Source organism: Eucalyptus grandis, chromosome 7 (assembly GCF_016545825.1).
Source record: "Eucalyptus grandis isolate ANBG69807.140 chromosome 7, ASM1654582v1, whole genome shotgun sequence".
Taxonomy (NCBI): domain Eukaryota; kingdom Viridiplantae; phylum Streptophyta; class Magnoliopsida; order Myrtales; family Myrtaceae; genus Eucalyptus; species Eucalyptus grandis.
The window spans coordinates 55132045-55142669 of record NC_052618.1 but is presented as its reverse complement, the minus strand read 5'-3'; the positions used below and the strand labels follow the sequence as shown (position 1 = coordinate 55142669).

General features: G+C 40.4%; 1 pseudogene; it reads left to right on the top strand.

Moving 5' to 3' along the window:
* Window positions 1-2080: 2080 nt before the first annotated feature.
* Window positions 2081-9775, top strand: LOC104431228 (annotated as a pseudogene).
* Window positions 9776-10625: the final 850 nt, after the last annotated feature.

Sequence of the window (10625 nt, the reverse complement as noted above, 5' to 3'; positions counted from 1 at the left end):
TTCTCAAATCTAAAATATATAATGTTTCTCAACTCCATTCATTAAACATAACACACACACACACACACATATATATATATATATATATATACACAAGACATTTTTCACTTCATTTGGAAGTCCATTTTGTGTAGCCCTTCCTTTTTTCTTTCCTCCTCTCTTTTCTTCTCTTTGCGCGCGCTTTTTCACTTTTCTCCACGAGCAAGCATAACCCGGTCACAGTCATTGATGGCAAAAGACACACGGCAAGAACCTCAAAAGTATGGTCAACCTGCGAATTTCGCAGTTTGATTGAGAGAGGTTTGTTGTTTGAAGGAAATTTCCAGGAATCGATTCTGTGTCTTGCTGATAGAGGTCGTAAGAAGCTGGAAACCCAATTGCCACCTTTCTAGTAAAGTACTTCATGAGACCAATGGGGCAGGAAAGCGAGAAGTGGGTTTTATAGTCCGAGCGAAACTGTGCCATCGTCCAATGACCAAAACTCTCCTTGCCTTCATCTTCACATTCTCAACAAAACTGCCGTAGCCACTCCAACAACCAAGCTTCCAAGCTTGTGGAGCTTTCCGGTGCTGGATCAATTCCTCTGCAGCTTAATGACAGAAAACACACATCGAATAAATTTTCTTTTCCTTTAGAAAAGGACCTTTACACAAAAATAAACTTGGGAAAAATCGGCACACTATTTGGGAGGGAGGGAGGGGGGAGCACAACTCTGTCAGACGCCAAACGGGCACACCTCACTGCATACACTATTTGGGTGGGGGAAAAAGCACAACCCTGTCAGACGCCAAACGGGCACACCTCACTGCATTTGAATTCCCTCGCCATTACACAGCTTCTTCTTCGTCTTCTTCATATGGAAATCAGTTCAAAGTTATGGGTTTCGCTCCTCTCTTGCGTTGCTAAGATGGACCCTCTCTGTTCCCAAGAGTATATTCGATCAGAAATGATTTTTTTTTATTATGTTTCGGGAACAGATTCTAAGTATTTTAAGCCGTTTGGTAATTGTTCAAATTTTTTTATTCTAGAATAAAATTGCGTTTGGTACCTTGTAGTCATTGATTATGTTACAAATGAATTTCTTTTAATTTTTATACTTTTTTTTTAATTTTTTCCTTTTTTTTCTTTTCTTTTTTTCTCATATTTTTTTTTCTTTAGGCCGGTCGCCGGACCGGCGATTAGCTAGACGAGGGCTGGCGACCTCACCGGCGTCACCAGCTCTCGGCAAGGCTGGCCCTCATCGGCAGCTGGGTGAGGTTGAGCCTCGTCGGAGCCGGGTGAGGCTCACTTGGCCACCGGCGGGGCTGGGCGTCACGAGGCTTGCCCGGCCTTGGCAAGGCTCGGCCTTGCCGGTGGGCTGGGCTTGCCTTCGGCGAGCTCGCCGGAGGCTCGACCGACCAAGGCGAGGTCCGGCGACCTTGTTGGAGTCTCGGCGGTGGCAGCTATGGACAGCGGCAAATGGGGCGGTTGATGAAGAAGAATAAAAGAGAAGAAGAGAAAATGGAAGAAGAAGAGTTTTTTTATCCTTAAATTTGTTCCCGGAACAAAAATCAACTTTTTATTTATTTATTTATGATTTTGTTCCAAATCTACTTCCGGGAAAAAAATAGAAATTTGTTCTCATGAACAAAAAATTTATCAAACACGATTCTGTTCCCAAACTATTCCCGAAAATAAAGAATCGGAATTAAGCCATGTTTAAATGGTTACCAAATAGGGTCTAAGTCAATTTCTGTTCCGGTATTCATGCCAATTTGAATTTTCCCGGTCGGTAGGCAAAGAAATTCCGTGCAATGGATGAACTTAACAAGCTGCAAGACAGAAGATGTGAACATGGAAAAGAGCAAGCCGTGTGAAAAGGGGATTTCTAAAAAGTCCAAAACATGTGCCGAACTCCACACTTGATAAGAGTAATTTATTGCCAACACTGACGTTGAAGATGGGAACCACGTGGAGTCCAATGACTTTGGCAGAAACTGCAACGAAGCTGTCGAACGTGTCAGAAACTGGTTTTTAGGAATGTGGAGTTCATTATAAGAAGCACACTATCTCAAACCAGTTGAATAGGGCAAACCTCGTCTTTAGCAGCTGTAGAATACGGTTCTCCCCACAACCATGTCTTGTTCTCTTTCTTTGTGCACCCTCTTTATCCTCTTCTCCCTCGTCTGCTATCCCGTTATCCCCCTTGTCAGTTCTCTTTCCTTCAATATAGATAGCTTTGACACAAATCTAAACACCATATTATACGAAGGAACCGCGCGAAGTAAGTCTGGATCCGTTGAATTAACCAATAGCTATATCCAACCAGGCTATCAAGTAGGCCGCATTCAGTATTCCAAACCCATCAATATATGGGATTCTGGTACAGGGAGACAAGCGGACTTCTTTACTCGTTTCTCATTCACCATCAGTACTAACAACGCCACTGAATATGGTGATGGCATGGCCCTTTTTCTTGCTCCTGTTGGCTTCCCAATCCCACCTAACTCAGCTGGTGAATTCTTAGGATTGTTCAATGCAAGCACATTTGAAGAGCCTCGTGTTAAGAACAGCAAAAACAGAAGCACTACAGAGACTACTACAGACAGGGGAAGTAACAAGAAAAGATGAAAGATGAGCTGGCCAACTATAAAGACGTTGAAGAAGCAGAAGCTGACCTGGTGATCCGTAGAAAAGCTGAGTTGGCAATCCTTGTGAAGAATCCGAATATACAAGCTGATCAAATGGAGCTGCACGTGTGTTACATTTAATCATTTTGTTACTAAAGTTGTTATTTCTGGTTTGCACTTTAGTATAAAAGGATTGGAAGAAAACTGTTGTATAAGGTTGATTCATTCTGCTGAAAACTTGAATTACTCGTTCTCGAAGTCCTCTCTGTTCTCTCCGTATCTTTGTTCTTCTTCATATAGCAGAACCTTGTAAGATTGAATGAGAAGAAAGGTTGAAGGAAATATTCAATTGATGTCTTGCAACTGATTGTTCAGCAATTACAGAATACAGAAATCTCTTGAATACAGGTTCTTCTCTAGATTCTGTTTCTTCTCATGGTATCAGAGCCATCTGCATCCTGAAGAAATCATCTTGCTGCTGTGCATTCAACCTTTGGATTCCTCAGAAGGTATTCCGTAAGTCTTTTGGATCTACATCAGATTGAAGTTAGATTCAAAACTTCATTGATCTCTGAAGATATCTGAATCTTTCATCAAGATCTGTGAATCGGTAGTTTTCATCTGCATCTAAATCTTCATCAGCAGTATACCTGTAGCATTGTACTGCAAACCAGTAGAAGTTGTGTCTACAACTGGAATTGATCAAAGATTTGGAAAGAATAGAATGGCAGCAAGAAGTTTGCGATATCCATTTCCTATTCATGTTAATATTTCGAATTTTGTTACCATCAAACTAGCTGAGGATAATTTCCTTCTATGGCAAGCTCAATTTCATAGAGTTTTAAGGAGTCAAGATCTGTTTGGCTTTGTGAATGGGGAAATTGCATCACTGCGAAGACAAAGTGCGGGTCGAAGAAGGAGGTCAAAGTTCGAGATTCCTAATCCCGAGTATAACGACTGGATAAAAACATATCAGCTCGTATCCTCTTGGATTAGTGGTGCTGTATCAGAAAACATACTCAGCTTGATAATTGGGTTAAATACTGCTTATGAAGTTTGGCAAACTTTGCTAAATCGGTTTACACAGAAGTCAGTAGCTAAGGAATTCGAATTAAGAGGAAAACTGCAAGCTTGTCAGAAACGTGAACGAACTTTATCAGCATACCTTAGGGATTACAAGTCAATATGTGACCAATTGAATGCCATAGAAAAACCAGTTGATGAAATCACAAAACTATTTGGAGTTCTGGAAGGCCACAGGATCGAGTATGAAAGTTTTAAAACAACAATCTATTGCCTAAAACCCCAACCAGAATATGATGAAGTAATCTCACACTTAGAGAGATTCGAAGCCAGGATACAGAATTACTCTTTAAATCAGTTCAGCCCTAACCTAGCTTACTATGGCCAGAGGAAAACTGAAGCTATACATAAAGAAGAGGCTGGCAGAGAGTATATACAACAGAATACTATCCTTAGAGGGTCAATGACAAATAATCGAGGAGGAAGAAATTATGAAAGAGGAAGGTCATATAATGCCAGATACAGGAACTTTGGTCATCCTGGAAGAAACCTGAGTTACAGAAATAATAACTCAAACTATGAACAAGAAAATCAGCAGTTCAAACAACTCAATACCTCCTCTGGCTCGGGTCCTGTTCAAGGATTCAGACCATACAATGCATCAGCACAAAGGTATTCTGATACCAGGTCATATCCTGCATCAAATTCAACTCTTCTCAGAAGGGTGCAAATAGAAAAAGCAGCAGAACATACTCGACTTGAATGTCAGATCTGTAAGAGGCCTGGTCATGATGCCTTGCATTGCTGGTATCGGTTTGATAACTCCTATCAAGCTGAGGAGATACCAACAGCACTAGCAGCACTGCACATTGAGGAGACAAATGATCAAGGGTGGTATCCAAACACTGGAGCAACAGCTCATATTACTCCTAATGCTGGTATTCTTCATAGTCTTTCTAAAAATAACAATGCTGATACAGTCATGATAGGCAATGGTCTGTGTTTACCTGTTAGATACATTGGTAATGCAATACTGAATACTGCAATTGATGCCTTGCCTCTAAATGATGTGCTGATTGTTCCTGAGATTAAGAAGAATCTTCTATCAGTATCAAAGTTAACTGATGATTACCCCTGTTCCTTTATCTTTAACAAAATTGGTGTATATATCAAGGACAGCACCACCAACACAACCGTGAAGATAGGAAACAAGGTTAGAGGGCTGTACAGAGTAGATCCTCATGCTGCAGAAGTCTACTTCACCCAGAGACAAAGAATTGTTGCAGAAAGTATATGGCATCAGCGACTGGCTCATACAAATCAGAATATCTTGAAGCATTTGAAGAACAAAAATCTAATCCAGTACAACAAAGAACCACAGTCTGTATGTAGAAGTTGCCAAATAGCCAAGAGTACTGCTCTACCTTTTCCATTATCAAATTCTACAGCTACTAAACCTTTAGAACAGATTCACTGTGATATCTGGGGGCCCTCTCCAGTTACATCCTTTCAAAGTTTCAAGTACTATGTCATTTTTGTTGACAATTTCTCTCGGTTCAGTTGGATATATCAATTAAAGCTGAAGTCAGATTTCTATAGTATTTTTCTCATGTTTCAAAAGTTAGTAGAAAATCAGCATAGCTGTAAAATCAAGACTTTCCAGTGTGATGGTGGAGGAGAGTTTATCAGCCAGAAATTCAGAACACACTTACAGAATTGTGGCATTCATCAGCATATATCCTGTCCATATACACCTGAACAGAATGGAATACCTGAAAGGAAACATCGACATATAGTTGAACTTGGTTTGGCTATGCTATATCATGCGAAAATTCCATTAAAGTTTTGGGTAGATGCATTTGTAACAGCCAACTACATTGTTAACATTCTACCTACTCAAAAATTACAGATGCAGTCTCCCTTCAGCAGATTATATCAGCATAAGCCAAGATATGACCATCTCAGAACCTTTGGCTGTGCTTGCTATCCCTGTCTTCGACCATATGCACAACACAAGTTTGATCCACAATCTTTAACCTGTGTCTTTCTAGGATACAGTGATCAATATAAGGGATATCGGTGTCTTGTTCCTACTACTGGTCGTGTTTACATTAGTAGACATGTAGTGTTTGATGAAAATTTCTTCCCTTTTTCTCAGAAATTAACAACAGTTTATCCCTCCTACACACACTTGTATAAGTTGTGGACATCAGAAGAACAGTTCCTAGCTCCCTCCACTACATATCACATAAAACAATCAACCTCTCAGTATACAGGTTGGGAACAAGAATCCATAGCTGAGCAAACAAATGGACTGACTTCACCTGAATGCACAGAACAAGCAGCTTCTCTTTCTCCACAACAAGTTGCCATACCTGTTCAAATAACTGAGACAACAGAGGGACCAGATATGGAGCAACATACTTCAAATAATCAAACAAATTCACAAGGTACATTACCTACTCACCCTATGCAGACTAGGTCTAAGTCTGGCATTATCAAGACCAATCCTCGTTATGCATGTCTTGCTGAATATGAAGTACCTACTGAGCCAAAAACAATCAAAACAGCTTTAGCACATAAGGGTTGGTACAAAGCAATGACAGAAGAGATGGATGCACTTTATCAGAATAAAACTTGGGAATTAATCCCTCGAACTGATCAAATGAATGTAATTGGCTGTAAGTGGTTATTTAAAACAAAGCTTGCAGCTGATGGTAGTCTTGATAGACTTAAAGCTCGACTGGTTGCTAAGGGATTTCATCAGGAAGAAGGCATTGACTTTACAGAAACCTTTAGTCCAGTCATTAAGCATGCTACAATTCGCATAGTTCTATCTGTAGCCATGATGAAACACTGGCCAATCCATCAACTAGATGTCAAAAATGCATTCTTACATGGTACATTGAATGAGGTAGTCTACATGGAGCAGCCTCCTGGTTTTCAAGATCATAAGAAACCTCATCATGTATGTCTCCTCAGGAAGTCTCTCTATGGACTTCGACAAGCCCCTCGAGCCTGGTTTGACAAGTTCAGCAACTTTCTGCTTGAATATGGGTTCTTTTGCAGCTCAACTGACCCATCCTTATTCATCTATCATACTGATATAGACACCATTCTTCTACTACTATATGTTGATGACATTATACCGACCGGAAGCTCCTCTCGGTCTCTTTCCAACCTTATCCATTCTCTAAGTCTTAGTTCTATATGAAAGACCTTGGACCCTTTGCATTACTTTCTTGGAATTGAAGTTAAAAATACCTTTGATCATCTGTTTCTTTGTCAGACTAAGTATGCCAAGGATCTTCTTACTCGAGCTCATATGCTTGAGTGCAAACCAATCACCACCCCTGTATCATTGAAACCAACTGTTCTGATAAATGATTATGCTCTCCTCTCAAATCCTGTTGAGTATCGAAGCTTAGTAGGTGGCCTTCAGTATCTGACTTTAACAAGACCTGACATTGCATATGCTACAAATCAACTATGTCAGAAATTATAGAAACCAACTATAGCAGACTTACATAAACTCAAGAGAGTTTTGAGATATGTCAAAGGTACTATAAGTCTTGGAGTCTTCATTCACTCCCGAAGCTCTCTTCACTGTATGGGTTCTCGATTGACTGGGCAGGATGTGTTGAGACAAGAAGATCAACAACAGGTTTTTGTACATACCTTGGCTCCAATCTCATATCTTGGGCAGCAAAGAAACAATCCACGTAAGTCGATCCTCTACAGAAGCTGAGTATCGTGCACTTGCTTCTGCATCTGCTGAACTTACCTGGATCAACTTTGTCCTTCGTGATATAGGATGCTCATTGACTCGTCCAACACAGCTCTTTTGTGACAATAAATCCGCTATCTCTCTTACTATCAATCCTGTCTTACATGCTCGCACCAAACACATTGAGATCGACTTTCATTTTGTTAGAGAGAAAGTCTCCTCAGGGTCACTACAAGTGAAATATGTTCCAAGTACTTCCCAACTTGCTGATATATTTACAAAATCTCTCCCTCGTCTTGCACATTATCAGCTACGAATCAAATTAGGAATTGGTTTCTCACCCATTTCCAATTTGAGGGGGGATGTTAAGAACAGCAAAAACAGAAGCACTACAGAGACTACTACAGACAGGGGAAGTAACAAGAAAAGATGAAAGATGAGCTGGCCAACTATAAAGACGTTGAAGAAGCAGAAGGCGACCTGGTGATCCGTAGAAAAGCTGAGTTGGCAATCCTTGTGAAGAATCTGAATATACAAGCTGATCAAATGGAGCTGCACGTGTGTTACATTTAATCATTTTGTTACTAAAGTTGTTATTTCTGGTTTGCACTTTAGTATAAAAGGATTGGAAGAAAACTGTTGTATAAGGTTGATTCATTCTGCTGAAAACTTGAATTACTCTGTTCTCGAAGTCCTCTCTGTTCTCTCTGTATCTTTGTTCTTCTTCATATAGCAGAACCTTGTAAGATTGAATGAGAAGAAAGGTTGAAGGAAATATTCAATTGATGTCTTGCAACTGATTGTTCAGCAATTACAGAATACAGAAATCTCTTGAATACAGGTTCTTCTCTAGATTCTGTTTCTTCTCACCTCGGAACCAAATCGTCACTGTCGAGTTCGATACTTATGTGAACCCGCAATATGATCCTCCGATGCAGCACATAGGAATCAACAAAAACTCACTCTCATCGCTTGTTTATGCCGGTTGGAATGCTGGATCACACAGTGGCAACGCAACTGATGTTATGGTGACCTATAATTCTACTACCAAGAATCTTAGTGTATTCTGGTCATTTGATGATGAGCCCGTTTCTCTGGATAACAAAAGTTCCTTGCTTTCTTGCCAAATTGATCTTGCTAAAGTTCTTCCTGAATCCGCAGCAATTGGATTTTCAGCTTCGGTTGGCCGTGTTTCAGAGAGACATATCCTCAATTCATGGGAGTTCACTTCAAACTTGGATGTTATACATCCCCCATCAACAGATACATCAAAAAAGGGGTAAAATCTAAGATGTATAGGTTGATAACATTTATCACAGTTCCCGTAGCATGCCTCTTGCTAGTCATTGCAGCAGGTTCTTGCTTATTTATGATCAAGATGAGGAAAAAATGTGAGTATCGGGCTGTGACTCACATTGACAAAGAGATAGTAGCATTGCCACTGAAATTCTCTCGTCAAGAGTTGGTCGTTGCTACAAATGACTTTGCAGTTGATCGAAGACTAGGCCAAGGAGGGTCAAGCTAAGTTTACAAGGGATTTTTAAGCAGTTTAGATCGCCTTGTTGCCGTCAAAAGAATCTTCGCAGAATCCAAACATTCAGAGAAGGTCTTCACCAATGAAGTGAAGATAATAAGCCGCATGATACACCGAAATCTGGTGCAATTCATTGGATGGTGCCAAGAGGAAGGTGAGTTTTTTCTCGTTTATGAATATATGCCTAATGGTAGCCTTTATAATCATCTCTTTGGAACACGAAAAAGTTTGCCATGGGATGTGAGGTACAAGATAGCTTCAGGGCTAGCGTTAGCCCTCAACTATCTTCATGAAGAACTAGAACAGTGTGTTCTCCACAGAGATATAAAAGCCCCCAATATATTACTTGACACGAATTTCAACACAAAGCTTGGAGACTTTGGTTTGGCTAAGCTCGTTGACCCCCGATTTAGGACACCAATGACGGACGTGGTAGGGACATACGGTTACCTGGCACCAGAATATTTGAGTGAAGGTAAGGTTACTAAAGAATCAGACATGTTCAGCTTTGGAGTTGTGGCTCTAGAAATCGCATGCGGTAGGAGGACCTATCAAGAAGGAGAATTTCACGTTCCACTACACAAGTGGGTCTGGCAGCTTTACCTTGCTGGAAACATGCTTGAAGCAGCCGATGAATCATTGATATCAAGTTTTGATAGGAAGGAAATGGAATGCTTGATGATGGTGGGACTATGGTATGCGCATCCAGATCCCAAAAGAAGGCCAAAAGCAGGACAAGTTATAAAAATGCTTCAGCTAGAAGTTCCCGTGCCTGAGTTTCCACGTGGCACCTGTGAGGTCTCCACTTCATATCAGCAATCAGCACTGAGAATAGAGTCTTCCTCTTCCGTGCAAGAATTCAGTTCCTGTTCAGCAAGATAGATCATGGCTCCTGAAGCCATCCAGTGAAACATGTTGACTTTTGGGAAAATGAAACAAATGTTGTGACGGATTATTTATGCTCAACCAACCTTTTCTTTGCTGCTGTAATATAATGTCTAGCTGCTGGTCAATTGGTTAATGTAGATGTCACAGAGACATTGGTACCATTGCAGACTCCCACTCCTGCAAAAGCTTGCATTGCATAATCCAATCTTATGAGGGATCATGCCAAAGAATTATGTGCTTTGACTCTGTTTCAGTTACAATCTGGAGATGCCTTTAACCTTACAGGGAGATGATTTAGTTGAAAGATTGAGTAATTATAATAAGTAGAAACTTTCCAACAAAAAGATTATTTAATTTATGCACCAAGGATAGTAGCTAAACAAGAGCATTGGAAATGTGTCTGCAATTCAGAGCTTAACCAAGGGGAAAAAAAAAAAGCCATACTGGTGAGAGATTGTAGGTTCTTGATGAGTCATTGTTGAGAACTATCTGTCTCTTGACACCGGGTAGAACAAGCCACTCTAGAAATTACCGTTGCTGCATAAGTTGGTTAATGTTTCCTATAAAGTTCTTGTTTTAAATGTGTCGTATGAGGAAATTGTCGCTAATTATAAATTTTCCTCTCCGAAAGAAAAATGCCATACTCGACCAAAACTTTCCATTCCCACCATAGCTTCGGCATTTTTCAGGTAATAACGGTCTGCCAAAGAGGTTTCAACAGGTAAGTCTTGTGATCCTTCTATGCTCAGTTGGTAGGTCATGTGTATTAGCATCATCGAAATCCCGTGAAGGGGCTTTGGTTTCTTGTTGTTGGATGCTTGCACCTCTCTGTGTAAACTGTAGA